Genomic DNA, 20564 nt, shown 5'->3' with positions numbered 1-20564 from the left:
CTTTGTTATCGGAGCATATTTCCTTTGGCCCCATGGTCTTCAAAGGGATCCGAAATATCTGTTCTCAGATTCCACAGAAATAAGGCTAGCAAAGAGATCCACGAAATACAGATGTAACTCTCTGAGATGAATTAACAGAACACTAGCAGTTTCTCAGAAAGCTTCTTTCCAGATTTCATCTGAGGATATTTCCTTTTTCACCATAGCCCTCTATGGGCTTCCAAATATCACTTTGCCAATTCCACAAGAACTGTGTTAGTGAAAGGCTTCTTGAGGGGAAAGCTGTAACTCTGTGAGATGATTTCACAGAACACAAAGAAGTTTCTCAGTAAGCTTCTTTCTCTTTGTTATCGGAGGATATTTCCTTTGGCCCTTTAGTCTCCAAAGGGATCCGAATGATATGTTCTCAGATTCCACAGAAATAAGGCTAGCAAAGAGATTCACGAAATACAGATGTAACTCTGTGAGTTGAATTAACAGAACACTAAGCAGTTTCTCAGAAAGCTTCTTTCCAGATTTCATCTGAGGATATTTCCTTTTTCACCGTAGCCCTCTATGGGCTGCCAAATATCACTTTGCCAATCACAAGAACTGTCTTAACGAAAGGCTTCTTGAGGGGAAAGCTGTAACTCTGTGAGATGATTTCACAGAACACAAAGAAGTTTCTCAGAAAGCTTCTTTCTCTTTATTATCCGAGGGTATTTCCTTTGGCCCCATGGTCTTCAAAGGGATCCGAAATATCTGTTCTCAGATTCCACAGAAATAAGGCTAGCAAAGAGATCCACGAAATACAGATGTAACTCTGTGAGATGAATTAACAGAACACTAAGCAGTTTCTCAGAAAGCTACTTTCCAGATTTCATCTGAGGATATATCCTTTTTCACCATAGCCCTCTATGGGCTTCCAAATATCACTTTGCAAATTCCACAAGAACTGTCTTAGCGAAAGGCTTCTTGAGGGGAAAGCTGTAACTCTGTGAGATGATTTCACAGAACACAAAGAAGTTTCTCAGGAAGCTTCTTTCTCTTTGTTATCGGGGGATATTTCCTTTGGCCCTATAGTCTCCAAAGGGATCCGAAATATCTGTTCTCAGATTCCACAGACATAAGGCTAGCAAAGAGATCCACGAAATACAGATGTAACTCTGTGAGATGAATTAACAGAACACTAAGCAGTTTCTCAGAAAGCTTCTTTCCAGATTTCATCTGAGGATATTTCCTTTTTCACCATAACCCTCTATGGGCTTCCAAATATCACTTTGCCAATTCCACAAGAACTGTCTTAGCGAAAGGCTTCTTGAGGGGAAAGCTGTAACTCTCTGAGGTGATTTCACAGAACACAAAGAAGTTTCTCAGAAAGCTTCTTTCTCTTTGTTATCAGAGCATATTTCCTTTGGCCCTATGGTCTTCAAAGGGATCCGAAATATCTGTTCTCAGATTCCACAGAAATAAGGCTAGCAAAGAGATCCACGAAATACAGATGTAACTCTGTGAGATGAATAAACAGAACACTAAGCAGTTTCTCAATAAGCTTCTTTCGAGATTTCATCTGAGGATATTTCCTTGTTCACCATAGCCCTCTATGGGCTTCCAAATATCACTTGGCCAATTCCACAAGAACTGTCTTAGCGAAAGGCTTCTTGAGGGGAAAGCTGTAACTCTGTGAGATGATTTCACAGAACACAAAGAAGTTTCTCAGAAAGCTTCTTTCTCTTTGTTATCGGAGGAAATTTCCTTTGGCCCTATAGTCTTCATAGGGATCCGAAATATCTGTTCTCAGATTCCACAGAAATAAGGCTAGCAAAGAGATCCACGAAATACAGATGTTACACTGTGTGATGAATTAACAGAACACTAAGCAGTTTCTCAGAAAGCTTCTTTCCAGGTTTCATCAGAGGATATTTCCTTTTTCACCATAGCCCTCTATGGGCTTCCAAATATCACTTTGCCAATTCCACAAAAACTGTCTCAGCGAAAGGCTTCTTGAGGGGAAAGCTGTAACTCTGTGAGATGATTTCAGAGAACACAAAGAAGTTTCTCAGAAAGCTTCTTTCTCTTTGTTATCGGAGGATATTTCCTTTGGCCCTATAGTCTTCAAAGGGATCTGAAATATCTGTTCTCAGATTCCCCAGAAATAAGGCTAGCAAAGAGATCCACGACAAACAGATGTAACTCAGTGAGATGAATTAAGAGAACACTAAGCAGTTTCTCAGAAAGTTTCTTTCCAATTTTAATCTGAGGATATTTCCTTTTTCACCATAGCCCTCTATGGGCTTCCAAATATCACTTTGCCAATTCCACAAGACCTGTCTTAGCGAAAGGCTTCTTGAGGCGAAAGCTGTAACTCTGTGAGATGATTTCACAGAACACAAAGACGTTTCTCAGAAATCTTCTTTCTCTTTGTTATCGGAGGATATTTCCTTTGGCCCTATAGTCTCCAAAGGGATCCGAAATATCTGTTCTCAGATTCCACAGAAATAAGGTTAGCAAAGAGATCCACGAAATAGAGATGTAACTCTGTGAGATGAATTAACAGAACACTAAGCAGTTTCTCAGAAAGCTTCTTTCCAGATTTCATCTGAGGATATTTCCTTTTTCACCATAGCCCTCTATGGGCTTCCAAATATCACTTTGCCAATTCCACAAGAACTGTCTTAGCGAAAGGCTTCTTGAGGGGAAAGCTGTAACTCTGTGAGATGATTTCACAGAACACAAAGAAGTTTCTCAGAAATCATCTTTCTCTTTGTTATCGGAGGATATTTCCTTTGGCCCTATAGTCTTCAAAGGGATCCGAAATATCTGTTCTCAGATTCCACAGAAATAAGGCTAGCAAACAGATCCAAGAAATACAGATGTAACTCTCTGAGATGAATTAACAGAACACTAAGCAGTTTCTCAGAAAGCTTCTTTCCAGATTTCATCTGAGGATATTTCCTTTTTCACCATAGCCCTCTATGGGCTTCCAAATATCACTTTTCCAATTCCACAAGAACTGTCTTAGCGAAAGGGTTCTTGAGGGGAAAGCTGTAACTCTGTGAGATGATTTCACAGAACACAAAGAAGTTTCTCAGAAAGCTTCTTTCTCTTTGTTATCGGAGGATATTTCCTTTGGCCCTAGAGTCTCCAAAGGGATCCGAAATATCTGTTCTCAGATTCCACAGAAATAAGGCTAGCAAAGAGATCCACGAAATACAAATGTAACACTGTGAGATGAATTAACAGAACACTAAACAGTTTCTCAGAAACCTTCTTTCCAGATTTCATCTGAGGATATTTCCTTTTTCACCATAGAACTCTATGGGCTTCCAAATATCACGTTGCCAATTCCACAAGAACTGTCTTAGCGAAAGACTTCTTGAGGGGAAAGCTGTAACTCTGTGAGATGATTTCACAGAACACAAAGAAGTTTCTCAGAAAGCTTCTTTCTCTTTGTTATCCGAGGATATTTCCTTTGGCCCTATAGTCTTCAAAGGGATCCGAAATATCTGTTCTCAGATTCCACAGAAATAAGGCTAGCAAACAGATCCAGGAAATACAGATGTAACTCTGTGAGATGAATTAACAGAACACTAAGCACTTACTCAGAAAGCTTCTTTCCAGATTTCATCTGAGGATATTTCCTTTTTCACCATAGCCCTCTAGGGGCTTCCAAATATCACTTTGCCAATTCCACAAGAACTGTCGTAGCGAAAGGCTTCTTGAGGGGAAAGCTGTAACTCTGTGAGATGATTTCACAGAACACAAAGAAGTTTCTCAGAAAGCTTCTTTCTCTTTGTTATCGGAGCATATTTCCTTTGGCCCCATGGTCTTCAAAGGGATCCGAAATATCTGTTCTCAGATTCCACAGAAATAAGGCTAGCAAAGAGATCCACGAAATACAGATGTAACTCTGTGAGATGAATTAACAGAACACTAAGCAGTTTCTCAGAAAGCTTCTTTCGAGATTTCATCTGAGGATATTTCCTTTTTCACCATAGCCCTCTATGGGCTTCCAAATATCACTTTGCCAATTCCACAAGAACTGTGGTAGCGAAAGGCTTCTTGAGGGGAAAGCTGTAACTCTGTGAGATGATTTCAGAGAACACAAAGAAGTTTCTCAGAAAACTTCTTTCTCATTGTTATCGCAGGATATTTCCTTTGGCCCCGTGGTCTTCAAAGGGATCCGAAATATCTGTTCTCAGATTTCACAGAAATCAGGCTAGCAAAGAGATCCACGAAATACAGATGTTACTCTGTGAGATGAATTAACAGAACACTAAGCAGTTTCTCAGAAAGCTTCTTTCCAGATTTCATCTGAGGATATTTCCTTTTTCACCATAGCCCTCTAGGGGCTTCCAAATATCACTTTGCCAATTCCACAAGAACTGTCGTAGCGAAAGGCTTCCTGAGGGGAAAGCTGTAACTCTGTGAGATGATTTCACAGAACACAAAGAAGTTTCTCAGAAAGCTTCTTTCTCTTTGTTATCGGAGCATATTTCCTTTGGCCCCATGGTCTTCAAAGGGATCCGAAATATCTGTTCTCAGATTCCACAGAAATAAGGCTAGCAAAGAGATCCACGAAATACAGATGTAACTCTGTGAGATGAATTAACAGAACACTAAGCAGTTTCTCAGAAAGCTTCTTTCCAGATTTCATCTGAGGGTATTTCCTTTTTCACCGTAGCCCTGTATGGGCTTCCAAATATCACTTTGCCAATTCCAAAAGAACTGTTTAGCGAAAGGCTTCTTGAGGGGAAAGCTGTAACTCTGTGAGATGATTTCACAGAACACAAAGAAGTTTCACAGAAAGCTTCTTTCTCTTTGTTATCGGAGGATATTTCCTTTGCCCCTATGGTCTTCAAAGGGATCCGAAATATCTGTTCACAGAATCCACAGAAATAAGGCTAGCAAAGAGATCCACGAAATGCAGATGTTACTCTGTGAGATGAATTAACAGAACACTAAGCAGTTTCTCAGGAAGCTTCTTTCAGATTTCATCTGAGGATATTTCCTTTTTCACCATAGCCCTCTATGGGCTTCCAAATATCACTTTGCCAATTCCACAAGAAATGCCTTAGCGAAAGGCTTCCTGAGGGGAAAGCTGTAACTCTGCGAGATGATTGCAAAGAACACAAAGAAGTTTCTCAGAAAGCTTCTTTCTCTTTGTTATCAGAGGATATTTCCTTTGGCCCTATAGTCTTCAAAGGGATCCGAAATATTTGTTCTCAGATTCCACAGAAATAAGGCTAGCAAAGAGATCCAAGAAATACAGATGTAACTCTGTGAGATGAATTAACAGAACACTAAGAGGTTTCTCAGAAAGCTTCTTTCCAGATTTCATCTGAGGATATTTCCTTTTTCACCATAGCCCTCTATGGGCTTCCAAATATCACTTTGCCAATTCCACAAGAACTGTGGCAGCGAAAGGCTTCTTGAGGGGAAAGCTGTAACTCTGTGAGATGATTTCAGAGAACACAAAGAAGTTTCTCAGAAAACTTCTTTCTCATTGTTATCGGAGGATATTTCCTTTGGCCCCGTGGTCTTCAAAGGGATCAGAAATATTTGTTCTCAGATTCCACAGAAATCAGGCTAGCAAAGAGATCCACGAAATACAGATGTTACTCTGTGAGATGAATTAACAGAACACTAAGCAGTTTCTCAGAAAGCTTCTTTCCAGATTTCATCAGAGGATATTTCCTTTTTCACGGTAGCCCTCTATGGGCTTCCAAATATCACTTTGCCAATTCCACAAAAACTGTCTCAGCGAAAGGCTTCTAGAGGGGAAAGCTGTAACTCTGTGAGATGATTTCACAGAACACAAAGAAATTTCTCAGAAAGCTTCTTTCTCTTTGTTATCCGAGAGTATTTCCTTTGGCCCTATAGTCTTCAAAGGGATCTGAAACATCTGTTCTCAGATTCTACAGAAATAAGGCTAGCAAAGAGATCCACGACAAACAGATGTAACTCTGTGAGATGAATTAACGGAACACTAAGCAGTTTCTCAGAAAGCTTCTTTCCAGATTTAATCTGAGGATATTTCCTTTTTCACCATAGACCTCTATGGGCTTCCAAATATCACTTTGCCAATTCCACAAGAACTGTCTTAGCGAAAGGCTTCTTGAGGCGAAACCTGTAACTCTGTGAGATGATTTCACAGAACACAAAGAAGTTTCTCAGAAAGCTTCTTTCTCTTTGTTATCGGAGGATATTTCCTTTGGCCCCATGGTCTTCAAAGGGATCCGAAATATCTTTTCTCAGATTCCACAGAAATAAGGCTAGCAAAGAGATCCACGAAATACAGATGTAGCTCTCTGAGATGAATTAACAGAACACTAGCAGCTTCTCAGAAAGCTTCTTTCCAGATTTCATCTGAGGATATTTCCTTTTTCACCATAGCCCTCTATGGGCTTCCAAATATCACTTTGCCAATTCCACAAGAACTGTCTTAGCGAAAGGCTTCTTGAGGGGAAAGCTGTAACTCTGAGAGATGATTTCACAGAACACAAAGAAGTTTCTCAGTAAGCTTCTTTCTCTTTGTTATCGGAGGATATTTCCTTTGGCCCTTTAGTCTCCAAAGGGATCCGAATGATATGTTCTCAGATTCCACAGAAATAAGGCTAGCAAAGAGATCCACGAAATACAGATGTAACTCTGTGAGATGAATTAACAGAACACTAAGCAATTTCTCAGAAAGCTTCTTTCCAGATTTCATCTGAGGATATTTCCTTTTTCACCGTAGCCCTCTATGGGCTGCCAAATATCACTTTGCCAATTCCACAAGAACTGTCTTAACGAAAGGCTTCTTGAGGGGAAAGCTGTAACTCTGAGAGATGATTTCACAGAACACAAAGAAGTTTCTCAGAAAGCTTCCTTCTCTTTATTATCCGAGGATATTTCCTTTGGCCCTATGGTCTTCAAAGGGATCCGAAATATCTGTTCTCAGATTCCACAGAAATAAGGCTAACAAAGAGATCCACGAAATACAGATGTAACTCTGTGAGATGAATTAACAGAACACTAACCAGTTTCTCAGAAAGCTTCTTTCCAGATTTCATCTGAGGGTATTTCCTTTTTCACCATAGCCCTCTATGGGCTTCCAAATATCACTTTGCCAATTCCACAAGAACTGTCTCAGCGAAAGGCTTCTTGAGGGGAAAGCTGTAACTGTGTGAGATGATTTCACAGAACACAAAGAAGTTTCTCAGAAAGCTTCTTTCTCTTTGTTATCCGAGGATATTTCCTTTGGCCCAATTGTCTTCAAAGGGATCCGAAATATCTGTTCTCAGATTCCCCAGAAATAAGGCTAGCAAAGAGATCCACGAAATACAGATGTAACTCTGTGAGATGAATTAACAGAACACTAAGCAGTTTCTCAGAAAGCTTCTTTCCAGATTTCATCTGAGGATATTTCCTTTTTCACCATAACCCTCTATGGGCTTCCAAATATCACTTTGCCAATTCCACAAGAACTGTCTTAGCGAAAGGCTTCTTGAGGGGAAAGCTGTAACTCTCTGAGGTGATTTCACAGAACACAAAGAAGTTTCTCAGAAAGCTTCTTTCTCTTTGTTATCAGAGCATATTTCCTTTGGCCCTATGGTCTTCAAAGGGATCCGAAATATCTGTTCTCAGATTCCACAGAAATAAGGCTAGCAAAGAGATCCACGAAATACAGATGTAACTCTGTGAGATGAATAAACAGAACACTAAGCAGTTTCTCAATAAGCTTCTTTCGAGATTTCATCTGAGGATATTTCCTTGTTCACCATAGCCCTCTATGGGCTTCCAAATATCACTTGGCCAATTCCACAAGAACTGTCTTAGCGAAAGGCTTCTTGAGGGGAAAGCTGTAACTCTGTGAGATGATTTCACAGAACACAAAGAAGTTTCTCAGAAAGCTTCTTTCTCTTTGTTATCGGAGGATATTTCCTTTGGCCCTATAGTCTTCATAGGGATCCGAAATATCTGTTCTCAGATTCCACAGAAATAAGGCTAGCAAAGAGATCCACGAAATACAGATGTTACACTGTGTGATGAATTAACAGAACACTAAGCAGTTTCTCAGAAAGCTTCTTTCCAGGTTTCATCAGAGGATATTTCCTTTTTCACCATAGCCCTCTATGGGCTTCCAAATATCACTTTGCCAATTCCACAAAAACTGTCTCAGCGAAAGGCTTCTTGAGGGGCAAGCTGTAACTCTGTGAGATGATTTCACAGAACACAAAGAAGTTTCTCAGAAAGCTTCTTTCTCTTTGTTATCGGAGGATATTTCCTTTGGCCCTATAGTCTTCAAAGGGATCTGAAATATCTGTTCTCAGATTCCCCAGAAATAAGGCTAGCAAAGAGATCCACGACAAACAGATGTAACTCAGTGAGATGAATTAACAGAACACTAAGCAGTTTCTCAGAAAGTTTCTTTCCAATTTTAATCTGAGGATATTTCCTTTTTCACCATAGCCCTCTATGGGCTTCCAAATATCACTTTGCCAATTCCACAAGACCTGTCTTAGCGAAAGGCTTCTTGAGGCGAAAGCTGTAACTCTGTGAGATGATTTCACAGAACACAAAGAAGTTTCTCAGAAATCATCTTTCTCTTTGTTATCGGAGGATATTTCCTTTGGCCCTATAGTCTTCAAAGGGATCCGAAATATCTGTTCTCAGATTCCACAGAAATAAGGCTAGCAAAGAGATCCACGAAATACAGATGTAACTCTGTGAGATGAATTAACAGAACACTAAGCAGTTTCTCAGAAAGCTTCTTTCCAGATTTCATCTGAGGGTATTTCCTTTTTCACCGTAGCCCTGTATGGGCTTCCAAATATCACTTTGCCAATTCCAAAAGAACTGTTTAGCGAAAGGCTTCTTGAGGGGAAAGCTGTAACTCTGTGAGATGATTTCACAGAACACAAAGAAGTTTCACAGAAAGCTTCTTTCTCTTTGTTATCGGAGGATATTTCCTTTGCCCCTATGGTCTTCAAAGGGATCCGAAATATCTGTTCACAGAATCCACAGAAATAAGGCTAGCAAAGAGATCCACGAAATGCAGATGTTACTCTGTGAGATGAATTAACAGAACACTAAGCAGTTTCTCAGGAAGCTTCTTTCAGATTTCATCTGAGGATATTTCCTTTTTCACCATAGCCCTCTATGGGCTTCCAAATATCACTTTGCCAATTCCACAAGAAATGCCTTAGCGAAAGGCTTCCTGAGGGGAAAGCTGTAACTCTGCGAGATGATTGCAAAGAACACAAAGAAGTTTCTCAGAAAGCTTCTTTCTCTTTGTTATCAGAGGATATTTCCTTTGGCCCTATAGTCTTCAAAGGGATCCGAAATATTTGTTCTCAGATTCCACAGAAATAAGGCTAGCAAAGAGATCCAAGAAATACAGATGTAACTCTGTGAGATGAATTAACAGAACACTAAGAGGTTTCTCAGAAAGCTTCTTTCCAGATTTCATCTGAGGATATTTCCTTTTTCACCATAGCCCTCTATGGGCTTCCAAATATCACTTTGCCAATTCCACAAGAACTGTGGCAGCGAAAGGCTTCTTGAGGGGAAAGCTGTAACTCTGTGAGATGATTTCAGAGAACACAAAGAAGTTTCTCAGAAAACTTCTTTCTCATTGTTATCGGAGGATATTTCCTTTGGCCCCGTGGTCTTCAAAGGGATCAGAAATATTTGTTCTCAGATTCCACAGAAATCAGGCTAGCAAAGAGATCCACGAAATACAGATGTTACTCTGTGAGATGAATTAACAGAACACTAAGCAGTTTCTCAGAAAGCTTCTTTCCAGATTTCATCAGAGGATATTTCCTTTTTCACGGTAGCCCTCTATGGGCTTCCAAATATCACTTTGCCAATTCCACAAAAACTGTCTCAGCGAAAGGCTTCTAGAGGGGAAAGCTGTAACTCTGTGAGATGATTTCACAGAACACAAAGAAATTTCTCAGAAAGCTTCTTTCTCTTTGTTATCCGAGAGTATTTCCTTTGGCCCTATAGTCTTCAAAGGGATCTGAAACATCTGTTCTCAGATTCTACAGAAATAAGGCTAGCAAAGAGATCCACGACAAACAGATGTAACTCTGTGAGATGAATTAACGGAACACTAAGCAGTTTCTCAGAAAGCTTCTTTCCAGATTTAATCTGAGGATATTTCCTTTTTCACCATAGACCTCTATGGGCTTCCAAATATCACTTTGCCAATTCCACAAGAACTGTCTTAGCGAAAGGCTTCTTGAGGCGAAACCTGTAACTCTGTGAGATGATTTCACAGAACACAAAGAAGTTTCTCAGAAAGCTTCTTTCTCTTTGTTATCGGAGGATATTTCCTTTGGCCCCATGGTCTTCAAAGGGATCCGAAATATCTTTTCTCAGATTCCACAGAAATAAGGCTAGCAAAGAGATCCACGAAATACAGATGTAGCTCTCTGAGATGAATTAACAGAACACTAGCAGCTTCTCAGAAAGCTTCTTTCCAGATTTCATCTGAGGATATTTCCTTTTTCACCATAGCCCTCTATGGGCTTCCAAATATCACTTTGCCAATTCCACAAGAACTGTCTTAGCGAAAGGCTTCTTGAGGGGAAAGCTGTAACTCTGAGAGATGATTTCACAGAACACAAAGAAGTTTCTCAGTAAGCTTCTTTCTCTTTGTTATCGGAGGATATTTCCTTTGGCCCTTTAGTCTCCAAAGGGATCCGAATGATATGTTCTCAGATTCCACAGAAATAAGGCTAGCAAAGAGATCCACGAAATACAGATGTAACTCTGTGAGATGAATTAACAGAACACTAAGCAATTTCTCAGAAAGCTTCTTTCCAGATTTCATCTGAGGATATTTCCTTTTTCACCGTAGCCCTCGATGGGCTGCCAAATATCACTTTGCCAATTCCACAAGAACTGTCTTAACGAAAGGCTTCTTGAGGGGAAAGCTGTAACTCTGAGAGATGATTTCACAGAACACAAAGAAGTTTCTCAGAAAGCTTCCTTCTCTTTATTATCCGAGGATATTTCCTTTGGCCCTATGGTCTTCAAAGGGATCCGAAATATCTGTTCTCAGATTCCACAGAAATAAGGCTAACAAAGAGATCCACGAAATACAGATGTAACTCTGTGAGATGAATTAACAGAACACTAACCAGTTTCTCAGAAAGCTTCTTTCCAGATTTCATCTGAGGGTATTTCCTTTTTCACCATAGCCCTCTATGGGCTTCCAAATATCACTTTGCCAATTCCACAAGAACTGTCTCAGCGAAAGGCTTCTTGAGGGGAAAGCTGTAACTGTGTGAGATGATTTCACAGAACACAAAGAAGTTTCTCAGAAAGCTTCTTTCTCTTTGTTATCCGAGGATATTTCCTTTGGCCCAATTGTCTTCAAAGGGATCCGAAATATCTGTTCTCAGATTCCCCAGAAATAAGGCTAGCAAAGAGATCCACGAAATACAGATGTAACTCTGTGAGATGAATTAACAGAACACTAAGCAGTTTCTCAGAAAGCTTCTTTCCAGATTTCATCTGAGGATATTTCCTTTTTCACCATAACCCTCTATGGGCTTCCAAATATCACTTTGCCAATTCCACAAGAACTGTCTTAGCGAAAGGCTTCTTGAGGGGAAAGCTGTAACTCTCTGAGGTGATTTCACAGAACACAAAGAAGTTTCTCAGAAAGCTTCTTTCTCTTTGTTATCAGAGCATATTTCCTTTGGCCCTATGGTCTTCAAAGGGATCCGAAATATCTGTTCTCAGATTCCACAGAAATAAGGCTAGCAAAGAGATCCACGAAATACAGATGTAACTCTGTGAGATGAATAAACAGAACACTAAGCAGTTTCTCAATAAGCTTCTTTCGAGATTTCATCTGAGGATATTTCCTTGTTCACCATAGCCCTCTATGGGCTTCCAAATATCACTTGGCCAATTCCACAAGAACTGTCTTAGCGAAAGGCTTCTTGAGGGGAAAGCTGTAACTCTGTGAGATGATTTCACAGAACACAAAGAAGTTTCTCAGAAAGCTTCTTTCTCTTTGTTATCGGAGGATATTTCCTTTGGCCCTATAGTCTTCATAGGGATCCGAAATATCTGTTCTCAGATTCCACAGAAATAAGGCTAGCAAAGAGATCCACGAAATACAGATGTTACACTGTGTGATGAATTAACAGAACACTAAGCAGTATCTCAGAAAGCTTCTTTCCAGGTTTCATCAGAGGATATTTCCTTTTTCACCATAGCCCTCTATGGGCTTCCAAATATCACTTTGCCAATTCCACAAAAACTGTCTCAGCGAAAGGCTTCTTGAGGGGCAAGCTGTAACTCTGTGAGATGATTTCACAGAACACAAAGAAGTTTCTCAGAAAGCTTCTTTCTCTTTGTTATCGGAGGATATTTCCTTTGGCCCTATAGTCTTCAAAGGGATCTGAAATATCTGTTCTCAGATTCCCCAGAAATAAGGCTAGCAAAGAGATCCACGACAAACAGATGTAACTCAGTGAGATGAATTAACAGAACACTAAGCAGTTTCTCAGAAAGTTTCTTTCCAATTTTAATCTGAGGATATTTCCTTTTTCACCATAGCCCTCTATGGGCTTCCAAATATCACTTTGCCAATTCCACAAGACCTGTCTTAGCGAAAGGCTTCTTGAGGCGAAAGCTGTAACTCTGTGAGATGATTTCACAGAACACAAAGAAGTTTCTCAGAAATCATCTTTCTCTTTGTTATCGGAGGATATTTCCTTTGGCCCTATAGTCTTCAAAGGGATCCGAAATATCTGTTCTCAGATTCCACATAAATAAGGCTAGCAAAGAGATCCAAGAAATACAGATGTAACTCTCTGAGATGAATTAACAGAACACTAAGCAGTTTCTCAGAAAGCTTCTTTCCAGATTTCATCTGAGGATATTTCCTATTTCACCATAGCCCTCTATGGGCTTCCAAATATCACTTTTCCAATTCCACAAGAACTGTCTTAGCGAAAGGCTTCTTGAGGGGAAAGCTGTAACTCTGTGAGATGATTTCACAGAACACAAAGAAGTTTCTCAGAAAGCTTCTTTCTCTTTGTTATTGGACGATATTTCCTTTGGCCCTAGAGTCTCCAAAGGGATCCGAAATATCTGTTCTCAGATTCCACAGAAATAAGGCTAGCAAAGAGATCCACGAAATACAAATGTAACACTGTGAGATGAATTAACAGAACACTAAACAGTTTCTCAGAAAGCTTCTTTCCAGATTTCATCTGAGGATATTTCCTTTTTCACCATAGAACTCTATGGGCTTCCAAATATCACGTTGCCAATTCCACAAGAACTGTCTTAGCGAAAGACTTCTTGAGGGGAAAGCTGTAACTCTGTGAGATGATTTCACAGAACACAAAGAAGTTTCTCAGAAAGCTTCTTTCTCTTTGTTATCCGAGGATATTTCCTTTGGCCCTATAGTCTTCAAAGGGATCCGAAATATCTGTTCTCAGATTCCACAGAAATAAGGCTAGCAAACAGATCCAGGAAATACAGATGTAACTCTGTGAGATGAATTACCAGAACACTAAGCAGTTACTCAGAAAGCTTCTTTCCAGATTTCATCTGAGGATATTTCCTTTTTCACCATAGCCCTCTATGGGCTTCCAAATATCACTTTGCCAATTCCACAAGAACTGTCGTAGCGAAAGGCTTCTTGAGGGGAAAGCTGTAACTCTGTGAGATGATTTCACAGAACACAAAGAAGTTTCTCAGAAAGCTTCTTTCTCTTTGTTATCGGAGCATATTTCCTTTGGCCCCATGGTCTTCAAAGGGATCCGAAATATCTGTTCTCTGATTCCACAGAAATAAGGCTAGCAAAGAGATCCACGAAATACAGATGTAACTCTGTGAGATGAATTAACAGAACACTAAGCAGTTTCTCAGAAAGCTTCTTTCCAGATTTCATCTGAGGATATTTCCTTTTTCACCATAGCCCTCTATGGGCTTCCAAATATCACTTTGCCAATTCCACAAGAACTGTCTTAGCGAAAGGCTTCTTGAGGGGAAAGCTGTAACTCTGTGAGATGATTTCACAGAACACAAAGAAGTTTCTCAGAAAGCTTCTTTCTCTTTGTTATCGGAGGATATTTCCTTTGGCCTTATGGTCTTCAAAGGGATCCGAAATATCTGTTCTCAGATTCCACAGAAATAAGGCTAGCAAAGAGATCCACGAAATACAGATGTAACTCTGTGAGATGAATTAACTGAACACTAAGCAGTTTCTCAGAAAGCTTCTTTCCAGATTTCATCTGAGGGTATTTCCTTTTTCACCATAGCCCTGTATGGGCTTCCAAATATCGCTTTGCCAATTCCAAAAGAACTGTTTAGCGAAAGGCTTCTTGAGGGGAAAGCTGTAACTCTGTGAGATGATTTCACAGAACACAAAGAAGTTTCACAGAAAGCTTCTTTCTCTTTGTTATCGGAGGATATTTCCTTTGGCCCAATGGCCTTCAAAGGGATCCGAAATATCTGTTCACAGAATAAACAGAAATAAGGCTAGCAAAGAGATCCACGAAATGCAGATGTTACTCTGTGAGATGAATTAACAGAACACTAAGCAGTTTCTCAGAAAGCTTCTTCCAGATTTCATCTGAGGATATTTCCTTTTTCACCATAGCCCTCTATGGGCTTCCAAATATCACTTTGCCAATTCCACAAGAAATGCCTTAGCTATGGCTTCTTGAGGGGAAAGCTGTAACTCTGTGAGATGATTTCAGAGAACACAAAGAAGTTTCTCAGAAAACTTCTTTCTCATTGTTATCGGAGGATATTTCCTTTGGCCCCGTGGTCTTCAAAGGGATCCGAAATATCTGTTCTCAGATTTCACAGAAATCAGGCTAGCAAAGAGATCCACGAAATACAGATGTTACTCTGTGAGATGAATTAACAGAACACTAAGCAGTTTCTCAGAAAGCTTCTTTCCAGATTTCATCAGAGGATATTTCCTTTTTCACCATAGCCCTCTAGGGGCTTCCAAATATCACTTTGCCAATTCCACAAGAACTGTCGTAGCGAAAGGCTTCCTGAGGGGAAAGCTGTAACTCTGTGAGATGATTTCACAGAACACAAAGAAGTTTCTCAGAAAGCTTCTTTCTCTTTGTTATCGGAGCATATTTCCTTTGGCCCCATGGTCTTCAAAGGGATCCGAAATATCTGTTCTCAGATTCCACAGAAATAAGGCTAGCAAAGAGATCCACGAAATACAGATGTAACTCTGTGAGATGAATTAACAGAACACTAAGCAGTTTCTCAGAAAGCTTCTTTCCAGATTTCATCTGAGGATATTTCCTTTTTCACCATAGCCCTCTATGGGCTTCCAAATATCACTTTGCCAATTCCACAAGAACTATCTTAGCGAAAGGCTTCTTGAGGGGAAAGCTGAAACTCTGTGAGATGATTTCACAGAACACAAAGAGGTTTCTCAGAAAGCTTCTTTCTCTTTGTTATCGGAGGATATTTCCTTTGGCCTTATGGTCTTCAAAGGGATCCGAAATATCTGTTCTCAGATTCCACAGAAATAAGGCTAGCAAAGAGATCCACGAAATACAGATGTAACTCTGTGAGATGAATTAACTGAACACTAAGCAGTTTCTCAGAAAGCTTCTTTCCAGATTTCATCTGAGGGTATTTCCTTTTTCACCGTAGCCCTGTATGGGCTTCCAAATATCACTTTGCCAATTCCAAAAGAACTGTTTAGCGAAAGGCTTCTTGAGGGGAAAGCTGTAACTCTGTGAGATGATTTCACAGAACACAAAGAAGTTTCACAGAAAGCTTCTTTCTCTTTGTTATCGGAGGATATTTCCTTTGGCCCTATGGTCTTCAAAGGGATCCGAAATATCTGTTCACAGAATCCACAGAAATAAGGCTAGCAAAGAGATCCACGAAATGCAGATGTTACTCTGTGAGATGAATTAACAGAACACTAAGCAGTTTCTCAGAAAGCTTCTTTCCAGATTTCATCTGAGGATATTTCCTTTTTCACCATAGCCCTCTATGGGCTTCCAAATATCACTTTGCCAATTCCACAAGAAATGCCTTAGCGAAAGGCTTCCTGAGGGGAAAGCTGTAACTCTGCGAGATGATTGCACAGAACACAAAGAAGTTTCTCAGAAAGCTTCTTTCTCTTTGTTATCAGAGGATATTTCCTTTGGCCCTATAGTCTTCAAAGGGATCCGAAATATTTGTTCTCAGATTCCACAGAAATAAGGCTAGCAAAGAGATCCAAGAAATACAGATGTAACTCTGTGAGATGAACTAACAGAACACTAAGAGGTTTCTCAGAAAGCTTCTTTCCAGATTTCATCTGAGGATATTTCCTTTTTCACCATAGCCCTCTATGGGCTTCCAAATATCACTTTGCCAATTCCACAAGAACTGTGGCAGCGAAAGGCTTCTTGAGGGGAAAGCTGTAACTCTGTGAGATGATTTCAGAGAACACAAAGAAGTTTCTCAGAAAACTTCTTTCTCATTGTTATCGGAGGATATTTCCTTTGGCCCCGTGGTCTTCAAAGGGATCCGAAATATCTGTTCTCAGATTCCACAGAAATCAGGCTAGCAAAGAGATCCACGAAATACAGATGTTACTCTGTGAGATGAATTAACAGAACACTAAGCAGTTTCTCAGAAAGCTTCTTTCCAGATTTCATCAGAGGATATTTCCTTTTTCACCGTAGCCCTCTATGGGCTTCCAAATATCACTTTGCCAATTCCACAAAAACTGTCTCAGCGAAAGGCTTCTAGAGGGGAAAGCTGTAACTCTGTGAGATGATTTCACAGAACACAAAGAAATTTCTCAGAAAGCTTCTTTCTCTTTGTTATCCGAGAGTATTTCCTTTGGCCCTATAGTCTTCAAAGGGATCTGAAACATCTGTTCTCAGATTCTACAGAAATAAGGCTAGCAAAGAGATCCACGACAAACAGATGTAACTCTGTGAGATGAATTAACGGAACACTAAGCAGTTTCTCAGAAAGCTTCTTTCCAGATTTAATCTGAGGATATTTCCTTTTTCACCATAGACCTCTATGGGCTTCCAAATATCACTTTGCCAATTCCGCAAGAACTGTCTTAGCGAAAGGCTTCTTGAGGCGAAAGCTGTAACTCTGTGAGATGATTTCACAGAACACAAAGAAGTTTCTCAGAAAGCTTCTTTCTCTTTGTTATCGGAGGATATTTCCTTTGGCCCCATGGTCTTCAAAGGGATCCGAAATATCTTTTCTCAGATTTCACAGAAATTAGGCTAGCAAAGAGATCCACGAAATACAGATGTAGCTCTCTGAGATGAATTAACAGAACACTAGCAGCTTCTCAGAAAGCTTCTTTGCAGATTTCATCTGAGGATATTTCCTTTTTCACCATAGCCCTCTATGGGCTTCCAAATATCACTTTGCCAATTCCACAAGAACTGTCTTAGCGAAAGGCTTCTTGAGGGGAAAGCTGTAACTCTGAGAGATGATTTCACAGAACACAAAGAAGTTTCTCAGTAAGCTTCTTTCTCTTTGTTATCGGAGGATATTTCCTTTGGCCCTTTAGTCTCCAAAGGGATCCGAATGATATGTTCTCAGATTCCACAGAAATAAGGCTAGCAAAGAGATCCACGAAATACAGATGTAACTCTGTGAGATGAATTAACAGAACACTAAGCAATTTCTCAGAAAGCTTCTTTCCAGATTTCATCTGAGGATATTTCCTTTTTCACCGTAGCCCTCTATGGGCTGCCAAATATCACTTTGCCAATTCCACAAGAACTGTCTTAACGAAAGGCTTCTTGAGGGGAAAGCTGTAACTCTGAGAGATGATTTCACAAAACACAAAGAAGTTTCTCAGAAAGCTTCTTTCTCTTTATTATCCGAGGATATTTCCTTTGGCCCTATGGTCTTCAAAGGGATCCGAAATATCTGTTCTCAGATTCCACAGAAATAAGGCTAGCAAAGAGATCCACGAAATACAGATGTAACTCTGTGAGATGAATTAACAGAACACTAACCAGTTTCTCAGAAAGCTTCTTTCCAGATTTCATCTGAGGGTATTTCCTTTTTCACCATAGCCCTCTATGGGCTTCCAAATATCACTTTGCCAATTCCACAAGAACTGTCTCAGCGAAAGGCTTCTTGAGGGGAAAGCTGTAACTCTGTGATATGATTTCACAGAACACAAAGAAGTTTCTCAGAAAGCTTCTTTCTCTTTGTTATCGGAGGATATTTCCTTTGGCCCAATAGTCTTCAAAGGGATCCGAAATATCTCTTCTCGGATTCCCCAGAAATAAGGCTAGCAAAGAGATACAAGAAATACAGATGTAACTCTGTGAGATGAATTAACAGAACACTAAGCAGTTTCTCAGAAAGCTTCTTTCCAGATTTCATCTGAGGATATTTCCTTTTTCACCACAGCCCTCTATGGGCTACCAAATATCACTTTGCCAATTCCACAAGAAGTGCCTTAGAGAAAGGCTTCTTGAGGGGAAAGCTGTAAGTCTGTGAGATGATTTCACAGAACACAAAGAAGTTTCTCAGAAAGCTTCTTTCTCTTTGTTATCGGAGGATATTTCCTTTGGCCCCATGGTCTTCAAAGGGATCCGAAATATCTGTTCTCAGATTCCACAGAAATAAGGCTAGCAAAGAGATCCACGAAATACAGATGTAACTCTCTGAGATGAATTAACAGAACACTAAGCAGTTTCTCAGAAAGCTTCTTTCCAGATTTCATCTGAGGATATTTCCTTTTTCACCGTAGCCCTCTATGGGCTGCCAAATATCACTTTGCCAATCACAAGAACTGTCTTAACGAAAGGCTTCTTGAGGGGAAAGCTGTAACTCTGTGAGATGATTTCACAGAACACAAAGAAGTTTCTCAGAAAGCTTCTTTCTCTTTGTTATCGGAGGATATTTCCTTTGGCCCAATAGTCTTCAAAGGGATCCGAAATATCTCTTCTCAGATTCCCCAGAAATAAGGCTAGCAAAGAGATACAAGAAATACAGATGTAACTCTGTGAGATGAATTAACAGAACACTAAGCAGTTTCTCAGAAAGCTTCTTTCCAGATTTCATCTGAGGATATTTCCTTTTTCACCATAGTCCTCCATGGGCTTCCAAATATCACTTTGCCAATTCCACAAGAACTGTCTTAGCGAAAGGCTTCTTGAGAAGAAAGCTGTAACTCTGTGAGATGATTTCACAGAACACAAAGAAGTTTCTCAGAAAGCTTCTTTCTCTTTGTTATCGGGGGATATTTCCTTTGGCCCTATAGTCTCCAAAGGGATCCGAAATATCTGTTCTCAGATTCCACAGACATAAGGCTAGCAAAGAGATCCACGAAATACAGATGTAACTCTGTGAGATGAATTAACAGAACACTAAGCAGTTTCTCAGAAAGCTTCTTTCCAGATTTCATCTGAGGATATTTCCTTTTTCACCATAACCCTCTATGGGCTTCCAAATATCACTTTGCCAATTCCACAAGAACTGTCTTAGCGAAAGGCTTCTTGAGGGGAAAGCTGTAACTCTCTGAGGTGATTTCACAGAACACAAAGAATTTTCTCAGAAAGCTTCTTTCTCTTTGTTATCGGAGGATATTTCCTTTGGCCCTAGAGTCTTCAAAGGGATCCGAAATATCTGTTCTTAGATTCCACAGAAATAAGGTTAGCAAAGAGATCCACGAAATACAGATGTAACTCTGTGAGATGAATTAACAGAACACTAAGCAGTTTCTCAGAGGGCTTCTTTCCAGATTTCATCTGAGGATATTTCCTTTTTCACCGTAGCCCTCTATGGGCTGCCAAATATCACCTTGCCAATTCCACAAGAACTGTCTTAACGAAAGGCTTCTTGAGGGGAAAGCTGTAACTCTGTGAGATGATTTCACAGAACACAAAGAAGTTTCTCAGAAAGCTTCTTTCTCTTTATTATCCGAGGATATTTCCTTTGGCCCTATGGTCTTCAATGGGATCCGAAATATCTGTTCTCAGATTCCACAGAAATAAGGCTAGCAAAGAGATCCACGAAATACAGATGTAACTCTGTGAGATGAATTAACAGAACACTAAGCAGTTTCTCAGAAAGCTTCTTTCCAGATTTCATCTGAGGATATATCCTTTTTCACCATAGCCCTCTATGGGCTTCCAAATATCACTTTGCCAATTCCACAAGAACTGTCTTAGCGAAAGGCTTCCTGAGGGGAAAGCTGTAACTCTGTGAGATGATTTCACAGAACACAAAGAAGTTTCTCAGAAAGCTTCTTTCTCTTTGTTATCCGAGGATATTTCCTTTGGCCCAATAGTCTTCAAAGGGATCCGAAATATCTGTTCTCAGATTCCCCAGAAATAAGGCTAGCAAAGAGATCCACGAAATACAGATGTAACTCTGTGAGATGAATTAACAGAACACTAAGCAGTTTCTCAGAAAGCTTCTTTCCAGATTTCATCTGAGGATGTTTCCTTTTTCACCATAGTCCTCCATGGGCTTCCAAATATCACTTTGCCAATTGCACAAGAACTGTCTTAGCGAAAGGCTTCTTGAGAAGAAAGCTGTAACTCTGTGAGATGATTTCACAGAACACAAAGAAGTTTCTCAGAAAGCTTCTTTCT

This window comes from Macaca mulatta, chromosome X (assembly GCF_049350105.2).
Source record: "Macaca mulatta isolate MMU2019108-1 chromosome X, T2T-MMU8v2.0, whole genome shotgun sequence".
Lineage (NCBI taxonomy): Eukaryota > Metazoa > Chordata > Mammalia > Primates > Cercopithecidae > Macaca > Macaca mulatta.
This window is presented reverse-complemented; position numbering follows the sequence as displayed.